Raw genomic sequence first — 10,840 nt, forward strand, 5'->3', positions numbered from 1 at the left:
TAGGGCTAATCTGCTTGTCATTTGGCACCTCTGTCAGCTCAGCTGAGTCACGCAGCAGGGAACAGGCACAGCAAGCTGGATACTCATCTGCGGTGATGATGAATAAAATTGCCTTATGGAGAGGTTCAATGCCTGACAGAGTCCTCATAAGGGAGGCAGCTGGATTGTGTAGGCAGAAGCAGAAGGAAGAAGAGCTGAGTAAGTGGGAGGGAAGAGGGCGACTTTTTCCTTTTTCCCTGACTCAATTTCCCACAAAGTTTTACCTTTGCTTTCACCAAGCAGAGATTTCCCCTTTTTCCCCCTACAACACAGGGAATTGTGAAGACAACCTGAGACAGCAGTTTTCATATGATCTCAGCCTGTGCTATTGCTTTCTGCGCCTAATGCATGGCCAAACACTTTGTTTCTGGAGCTGAAAGCCAAACTCTGTACAAACTTCCCAATGATATGTTTCCTTAGGATCCTTCCTGGCACACTTGCTGTGGGAATGCTGACCGGAGAGAGGCAGTGGTGCGGGCTGGGGCACCATACGTCCACCCATTTATCACACCGCACCTTGGGTTGGGCTGCCTCTTGTTTTACACCCTCTTGTGGTGGTACAACACATAAATGGTTCCAAAGTTTTATAAGAATAGAAATGAGTTGCTCATCATGATTTGGACATTTGACTTTTGTCTGCTTAAAAACACTGCTGAGCTTCACTGGGCTTCCTGACATTCCCTTATGAGCTTGGGGTTAGCATGTTCACTGGCAACACAGAGGGCAAAGGCATGATTCCTGGCATGTGATCCTATCTCATCACTGCATATTTTGGAATGGCTCAGTCGTCATTCTTCTTATATTACTGTGTCTTGTTTCTTACTGCTGGAGGAAAGTACCTACTCTCAGTAAGAAAGTTCCTGTACTATCTTCCTGTGTTCAAGAAATATCCTAGTTGTCAGTAGGGGATATTTAAAATTGTCTGACAGAAGCCGTGGCAGTACATGGAATACTGTGTATGGTGACAAACTGCTCTGTTATTTTTAATGGTGAAACGTATCTCTCCTCTTTCCACTTCTTGCAGAGTGGTGGCTGTCTTGGGCAGACAAACAAGTTCGTGTACTGCCGATGGGAAAACACAGCTTCTGCAAATGTCTCAGTATGTTTCTGATGGGGAAAATTGATCCCTCAGCACAGCCTACTGGCTGCTGGTGAGACAGCAAGCAAGGGTGAAAATCACAGGTTTGTATGTGAGAGGGGAAGTAATAGTGTTACTGCTGTGGGTGTGATGGTCTCAGTCCATATTTGAGCATGTTTTGCAGTGAGGTGACAGCATTTGCTGCAGGTGGAAAAATGGAGATGCTGTCTGGCACACCAACACCGCTCCACACCTGAAACAGAAGCAGTAACATGAAACCAAGCTCAGTCTGGGGATAAAGATGCTCTGTGAGGAAGAGCAAGGGAAGGCAGGCACAAGAGAGGAGAGGTGGTAAATCAGAGAGGGTTTGGGAGGGGGGTGGGAGTGGGGAAGGGGTAATTATTGCCTATGGGAAAAATGAGTGGCATGAGATCAGTGTAAACCTACAATCAGCCATACAAGAGAAGTCTCAGAGGGGATGATTTTTAGTAGCTGGTTAATTAACTTCCAGAAATCTCATCCAGCAACTTATGAAAGCTGTTTTGCAGAGCACCCTAAAAGATAAGGGCTGAAAGGTCATAGATTGTTTTGTGGAAAATGCCCCCATGCTGCATTTAAGGACCATAGTGTGTTTCTGTCTCTCGTGAAATGTTCTGCTCAAGTCTGGTAAAACCCCAAAGGCACCATCATGGTGTGTTGCAGGAAAAGAGCTAAAAAGTCAGAGGCATCTCCAATGTCCTCAGCCCTTGCAATGGCAGCCATGTCTTGGTAATTGACAGGCCTACCTGTGCTCTTGGATTCCTGTCATTGAAATAGAAGGTATGTTTCTAAGGTGTGTTTTACTAAATCTTATTTTTATTACAGACAGTAAATTCAGTTCATGTTGACTAGCACTTAAATTCATAAATTACAGTAGCAATGAAGATGATCCTGACAGCGATGTCCTTTCCTGTGAAATTTGGAAATTTTGCTCTACAAATGCCAGGAGGAGTCCTAAATAAGATTTCATACTGTTGTAGAACACACACACTACCTTTCCAGATAGATGTGATATTTCATCATGAGCATAATTTGTTTTCTGTGAAATAATTTATTGTATTCATCTTGCTGATGACAAGTTGAGGCAATTTGGGTGACTGTTTTTCTGAAATGTATTTTCTAACACCAGAAAAATAATGACTTATGGTGTTAATATTATTTGGAAGAGGCAGATGAGAGTCTTAGGACTGAGACAGCACACAAAGCTCAGCACTTTGGAGACAGTGACACAAATTATGTCTTGAAAAGAGGATGTGGGAATTTCACTCATTAAAGAGAGGAAGGAAGCCTGTCCCATGAGGAATCAGAGGAATGATGAAGGCAGAGTTTGTGTGACAGCAATGCTCATACAAAAATTGGCATGTGAAGTAACCCCTGGAAATAAAGTTCAGATGCAGTAAGGTATTTACTGGTGTAGGAGCACGGCTGCTCTGGAGAATTACAGGGCAACCTGGTTGGGCCATAGCCCAGGTAGGACTGGGCAGCACATCAGCTGACACCTGGAACTAGCTTAATGACACAAGGCAAGAGGATCCCACAGAGAGAAAAAAGGTGATGCAAAACTGCCTCAGTTCCCAAGTTCCACGTGTTTCGTAGACACCACCTGGCAAGGGAAGCAGAGTATCTAGACATAGTAAAACATGTCTTGGTGTCAAGAAAGGATGGGAAGGTAACATGAGAGAAACCACAGTAGGTTCAGTTCCCAAAGACATGTTTGTACATAGTAGGCAGCTGCAACAGGTTGGCACTCTGGGTCTGAACTTTGGAGCGTGGCCTGAACCATGATGCTACTTTTGGCAATGTTCACAATTCAGTTTCTACTGCCTTCTATCTTCCAATGATTTTGCTGGTTTCAAAGAGATGAAACCCTACCGTACAGGTTAATACCTTCCCTGATGTACTACCTACCTCCTGGATAGGAAACAGTGATAAATTCTGTTTATGATTCAAGGGAAGCTGCAGGGACACTGCACAGCCACCTAGCAAAACATCGCTATCTCTGAGACATCATGCCATCTGCAGCCTTCCAAAGTCCCACAGTAAAATGATTCATTTGGTTAAGGGTGGGACATAGGGCTTTCTTTGATCAAGGATCTTTGCAACCATTTCTTACTCCTACTTTCTCTGTCAAATTTTATAGCAAGGATCAGCACAGTAACTATACACAAACTCATATTCAATTTTTAATGTTGCATCATATCAATTCCACGGCACCAAATTCACCTTTTGCATTAGCTGAAGAAACAGAATATATTTTTTCTCTGTTGGTTCAGTGAAAGTTTTGGAGTAATTTGTAGTTGCAATATCAGGCTAAATTCCTAAGTGCTACATTAGTGAGGAATAGGAAAGTAGTATGGCTAAAGATGAAAGAGAGACATTTATTGTGTATTGCTCCAATTAATCACTTCTAATACAGCAGTCTTTTCTGGAGTACACATAAATTTGCTTATACCCACAGATTCACAGACTAAGGTGCTGATATTGGTTGCAACAAAACATCTTGAGCTTGAAGAAAGGTGTGCTAAAGCCTGTAAATTATTGAACACACACAAAATTTTGTTCCTTGTAACACTTTTTATATAACGTTTTATTTCACTGTTCTTTTCATCATAAACTTAGACGAAAAAAGTGATGCTCCTCTTCACACTCTTATTGATATCTCTGTGAAAAGCCCAGTAGCAGCCATCAAATACATTATTAGAAACTATGCACTTAAAAGGAACAATCATTTCTAGAAAAGAATAGGACAGCAAAGAAGATTGCTGCTGTGTTAGAGAAGAAGCAGCAGTAGTTCTGCTGAACTTACACCAGACAGAAGGTAAAACAGCAACTACAAGGCAGAGGCAGTATGTTAAAGGGAAAGGGGTGGGTGCGTGGGAAGGGGAAACCTTAGTAAAACAGCTTGTGGAAATATCCACCTACATGGTATTCAAAATTTGCTCTAAATTTTACTCCAGTATAGGTAATCCTGATCTCACTGAATTTTCCTGCACAATAAATTTACTTATACTGTTTGTTTTCTTCTTCTAACTCACTTCTAAACTGTATTTTATTATTGAGGTATATTTGTTTAGGGCCTGTAAGAAATTTGTTGAAGTTTTGCCATGGTTACCTAAAATCTACTGCTGCTAGTGACCCATATTATTACTGTTAAACCAAAACACCACAAGGGTTTCTTCAGATGGTGTTTTGCTCGTCCCTTACAGGCAAATTCACCAATCCAGAGATCTGAAAGCCAAAACCAAATGATAAAGCTTTCTGTTAAGACTTCCTACAAAAGCATTCTGCTAGTCTTTTACAAATCTATATGATCCCAATGTATGATGCTTTGTTTTAAGAAAAGAGGAAGGTATTCTTGATTCAATAATTTGAAATCCCATTATATACCTTCACTATACTTCTGTCTAAAACATGTCTCTCCTACATATATTTTCACAAGGGAGCTACCTGAATTGGACATTGCTTCACTTCCTGCTGACTGCAACTCTTTTTCTGTTTCAAGACTACCTGGTATTAGAGGGACTAAAACTTTTAGCCGGTGAAGGATCTGGAGCACAGGTCTTCTGAGGAGCCTGGAGAAAAGGAGGCTCAGGGAAGACCTTATCACTCCCTACAACTACTTGAAAGGAGGCTATAACCATGTGAGAGTCGGTCTCTTCTCCCAGGTAACAAGTGATGGGATGAGAGGAAATGGCCTCAAGTTGCACCTGGAGAGGTTTAGATTGGATATTAGGAAAAATTTCTTCATGGAAAAGGTTGCCAAGCATTGGAACAGGCCACCCAGGGATTGAGTCCCAATCCCTGGAGGTATTTAAAAGACATGTAGATATGGTGCTTAGAGACATGGTTTAGTGATGGACTTGGCAGTTCTGGGTTAATGGTTGGATTCAAGATCTTAATGGTCTCTTCCAACCTAAATGATTCCAGGATTCTGTGATTCTACTTCAGCTCAACCAACAGACAGAAATACAGGTGGTATGACTGTCCACAAGTAATTCTGCTGCTACTTCTCCTGCTTTCATATAATTGACATGGGGTTTCTCTGCCACCTTTAATCCATGATTTTCTTAGGAGTGAAGAAAACTTTCTTACAATTATCTCATATTCAAAATCCAAATTACAGAGATAATGATGGTAGTATAAAAGGCAACATAAATGCTCTATCAAATGCTTAAAAAAATAAGTTTTCTGTTACTCCGTAATGAACTGCATTAAGCCAGAGACCATCAGCACAGAGGGAGGTTATAGTTATTAGCAACACTGATGGGAGGCCTCCTGTTCAGAATTCATCTGGTGATGACACTCATCTTCTCCATTACCAAGAATTAATGTCAAAGTATGAACTTCTGATCCATCATAAGCAGATGCTTCAATATGATCTGACCTTCTCTTGAAAAAAAAAATCTCATGAACATTGTATGATCACTTTTGTGTTAGTCAGCGTTATGATGCTACCATTCTCTCTTTTTATCTAATTGCATTATGATACATGGAACCAATCTTGATTTGTAAATCTTTCAGAGCAAGAAATTATTAGACTCTTGCCTTCATTACCAGACCCACTATCACATTTGGATCCACCAGGCTGTATTTATCCCTCTGACTCAATGCATTGGGAAGAAAGAATTCTGATGCTGCATACTGACAGCATTACAAGAGAAAAATAAAATAGGTATTTATAGAAAGAGGCTCTGACAGTAAACTGATATGCAGAAACACCAAAGTGATGCACCATTTACATATGAATGGTGTATGCCTTGAGCCTGCCTGTTCCCTGTTCTTTTGTCTTCTGTTCTCTGGAACATCAGATACAAGAAAATATTCCAATGAAGTAATTAAAAAAAGTAATTAAATTTGAACAGCCTGTATCATCTCTGCATTATTCAGTAAACCATGCAAACATTTAATATTAGAGGTTGAATATGTACATTCATAGACTTGTTAAGCAGTGAGAGAGAATTCAGATTATCCTGAACTAAATTGCACCTTATTCACAAATATATTGCATCTTCGAAAAACTCAAAAGAAAATACTACTTGTTAGAAATAGAGGGGGGGGAGGGAAGGAATAAAGGATGTGATCCTTTGTCTGGTAAAAAATCAGCCAAAAATATCTGAAAGTACAAAGACTTGTGCCTTGTGCCTCCACTTTATTTTCTAAAATGTAATACATGTAATCAGTAGAAAATTTTAAAAAGATCAAGAGAAACAGCAGCTGGTCAAATAAGAAATTGGATACCAGTAGAAGGTAAAGTGTTGCTTTTATCACTTAGTTTGGAGATTTCAGTACTGGCAACTCCTAGATAATATATTTTCTGATCAGCTAACAGTCCTGCAACAAAAGTTATCACTTTGATCCTATATGATAAAGAAAATGTTTGATAGAAAGCAAAAACTGAAAGAAGGCCTTTCAGTTTGTTTGTAGGAAAAGGCTTTCAAGAGAACGTGATCTTAAAAAACATAGTTTTGAGAAAATTAAGTATCTCAGAAGTAAGTCACTGGAGAAAATTACTGAATGGTCTTTGGAAAAATCACAGCTAATTTTTTTTGTGTAAATTTGGCAAAAGACTGACCCTATATAGAAACTGTTTTTGGTAAAAAAAAAATACACCAAAAACAGTAAAAAATAAGTAGCAAGAAGGACAGAGACACCAAGGGACTGTGTCTGCAGGCAACCCATGCTGGGGCAAGGACCCCCCCTGAGGCCACCAAAGTAATATTTTTCACCACTGCAGATGGCACATAGTTGATCTCCACAGTTTTTCCTGATTACCTCAATCCTTATGAAAACTTTGTGTTAATTAGTGCCATTAGTGCCCTACTTTTTTGTTAATTTGGAGGTGTGGAAAGGCCTGATGTAGATTTTTACAGTAACCTTCCATTATTCAAAAGGAGAGTCATATGCCTGTAGCACAGGTAAGCCTACTCATGCTGCCTTGTCTTGAATAACAATAAAGCCAAAAAGACAGAGAGTTCAGCTGTTGAGCTCACTCCTCCGTTTGTTAGCTGAGTGAACCGGCATAAGCCAGCTCAAAGCCAGCTCAGCTGTGGATTTCTTCTGCTAAGACATCTGCAGTTGCACTCAGCCGTATTCTCGCTTCAGGAGAGACAAAATCACATTTGAGATTTGAGTTCATGGGGTCTGTATCTGCAGTGGAAAATTTTCAACTCTGGGATGAAACACCTCTTGTCAGAGAGGACATTTAAGCAGGAAACCTCTCCAACTTCCCTCTTCCCTTACACATAGCCTCCTGAAAGTAGGAAATTGGCTGATGTAGTTGCCAAGACCAGAGAAGGGACTCAAATGTCATCTATCTGGACTTCTGTAAGGCCTTCGACATGGTCACTCACAATATCTTTCTCTCTACATTGAGCAGATATAGATTTGATGGCTCAGTAGATGAGAAATTGGTTGGACAGTCACATCCAAAGACTAGTGGTCTAAGGCTTCATGTCCAGCTGACATCAGTGACAAATGGTGTCCTTCAGCGGTCCGTACTGGAATCTGTGCTATTTAACGTTTTCATCACCTGCATGGACAGTGGGATTGAGTGCACCTGCAGCAAGCTTGTGGAGGACACAGAGCCGAGTGGTGCACTGACAACCTGAAGGATGGGATGCCATCCAGAAAGATCTGGACAAGTTTGAAGTGGGACGTGGGACCCTAGGAATTTCATGAAGTTCGACAAGGCCAAGTGCAACATCCTGCACATGTGTTGGGGCAACCCATCAGACTGGGGGATGAATGGATTGAGAGCAGCCCTGCTGAAAAAGACTTGAGGTGCTGGTGGCTGAAAAGCTGGACATGAGCCAACTGGGCTGCATCAAAAGCAGTGTGGCCAGAGGTCGAGGGAGATGATTCTGCCCCTCTGCTCTGCTCTTGTGAGACCCCTCCTGGAGCACTGCATCCAGATCTGGGATCATCAGAATAGAAAAGATATTGACCTGTTGGAGAGAGTCCAGAGGAAGCCATGACAATGATCAGAGGGCTCGAGTGCCACTCCTATGAAGACAGGTTGAGAGAGCTGGAGCTGTTTAGCCTGGATTATAGCAGCTATCCAGTACTTGAAGGAGGCCTAAAAGAAAGACAGGACAATCTTTTTAGCAGGGCCTGCTGTGATAAGACAAGGGATAATGGTTTTAAACTAAGAGATGGTAGACTGGTTTTAGTTTGGATATATGGAAGTAATTTTTTACAATGAGGGTGGTAAAACACTGGAACTGCAATAAAAGCTTAGAGGAATATTTATGGTCTTTGAAGAAGCATTCAGTCTCTGTCTACTTAGGACTAACTCATGTAACTAAGGGCTGAGGACCCTGCAGTAGTGCTGGATCTAGAAAGAAACACAAAATTAAGGCTATTACGGACAAAAGTATCTATTAGGGCACTAATATCTAGGGTGGGCAGAGACTAAGCAGCAAAGGTCATCACATGGCCTAACTCTAGTCCAAATGTTAGTTGTCACCTAATCTGAGAATGCCACCCAACCCCAAATCAAAATTAGTGGCAGCCTTTCCAAAAAAATGAAGAGACTGATTTTGCAGTAAGCCAGGTAGGTGGAAGAGCAGAATGGATAGACAGGTGGCAAGTATGACAGAATGAAGAACTGACTAAGAATTTCAGAGGTCATTGGAGGAGCAGGTGAGAATGTGGAAAAAAGTGAACCAGCTGAGACACGGTGTGCACCAGTTGTGAAAAATCTGCTGGACGCTGTACCTCACCAAAGCCTTTTAAAGAAACTAATCTATAATGACATTAAAGAAAACAAATCCTTCATTAATTAATAACTGAATGAAAGGTCAGAAATGAACAGTAGGAATAAATAGTAAGTGGAAGGGAAGTTTCCAGTGATTTTCCAGAAAGTCGCTGTCCCATGTTAAGAGGGGCATGCAGTGAAATAACATGGTTATAAAAACACATAGTTATTTAATATAGTAAAAGCTAGGCCATATATCACAAAGAACTCCTAAATGACTGGTCAATCAAGTGACAGATGGCATGCCAAGTTGATACATATACAAAAAAATGTGTGCCTGTGGAGAAAAAAAATCCCAACCACATATGTACCACATGGGTAATAAATGAGATGTTATTGATCAGGTAAAAGATCTTAAGAGTCATTGTGGGTAATCCCTTTAAAACATGCAAGCTCAAGAATGTTCAAAATACCAATCAGCATGCTAGGAAATAAAAAACTGAGGAGTTATACAATAAAAATCTGTAAAAGCATGGCCAGTATGAAGAAGAGCAGAAAAATAGTCAGGATTATTCTTTACTGAATAGTCCTATTGATATCATCTTGCTAAAATGTCATACTAAATGACCATTATTCACTTCTCCTCTTTACCATCCCCCTACCCCCCCCCAAATATAAGAAATGATTATGCCCAACCAAAATATCTGGCAGAACTTTTAGAAGAAACAAAACAGGAATATTTCAGCACAACCATGGGACTCCTTGCTAGAGCATGTTTTAGGTAACAACTTCCATCAGTTTATAGATTCAGGAATTCTTTCAGTCACCCCATAAAGAAAAATTCAACAAAGTCTTTTTAAAATTATGAATACTTCTGGAACAATAGAGAAAATGTGCCTGGTTACACTGTCAGGACTCTGAAACCCACTGGGACAAAACAGCTTGCCTTTAAGCTAGTAAATTCCTTTTTGCCTCCAAAATTGTCTAGGAGCATACAGGTCAGCAGGGAGCCAGGCAATAATGCCAGGCTGTACCCTGCCGCTGGGATTAGAAGTGCAGGCAAGCTTGTCTCAGTGCCTGGGAATGTGCCCATGCTGTTTAATAGGTAAGAGCCTGGGAAGCCTCCATCTGCCAGAAGCTGAAAAGGAAAAGTCTTCCTCTGCTCACCCTGTCTTTCTCTTAACAGAGATAGGCTCCCGTGCTGGCCTTCTCCTGGAGCTGAGTATCTACAGCGAGTTCTCAGCACAGGAGGGACAAACCCAAATACTACCCGGAATCTTTTAAAAATATTTTTAAAATACTGAACTATTGGGATTTCCCCTCTTTTAAATGAAAACTACCACATATTCTTTAAGGCAGGTGGGTAATTAACCTGAGAATCTCCAAGGCAGTTGTGTTCATATTGGTTGATCACATGGCATTTTTTTAAGCTAAACTACTAATATATGGATAACATGTTAATCAGCATATACTTCAATACAGTATGTTGCAAATATAAAAGAAACACACACACACTTTTATTAAAGCTTTGCAATGCAGACACAGAAATTATGTAATAATATCCTACTTACTGTAAAGCACTACCAATGAACAATCAAGCCTTCTGGGAAAAATAAAAAAAAAACAACGACTTTTTCTTATTTTTTTGCTAATACTCTGTTAATAAAATTTGTTTCCTCATATCCTTAAACCATCAAGGCTAAAACATTAATACTGCCAGAAATAATTACAGTCAGCTTGCTCAATTAATTGTTGGACAACAGAATCAGAAAATCTTTAAAAATATTTGACTGTCTGTTGGCAAGCCACAATATTTTGCCTGTGTACTTCATTCCATTCTAAGTAGAGAAAAAATACTGATTTCAATTAATTATGTAAATTTTGTTAAAGCTGATAAACTTTTGACTAGTCATAAATCTATGATTTTAAGTTTACTCAAACATGTTTTTGATCCATCAGACTTTTCAAATAGTCATTCAATATTTTTA

The sequence above is a fragment of the Manacus candei genome, unplaced genomic scaffold (assembly GCF_025592945.1).
Source record: "Manacus candei isolate 608988 ecotype Guabito, Panama unplaced genomic scaffold, ASM2559294v1 h1tg000052l, whole genome shotgun sequence".
NCBI classification, from domain to species: Eukaryota; Metazoa; Chordata; class Aves; order Passeriformes; family Pipridae; genus Manacus; species Manacus candei.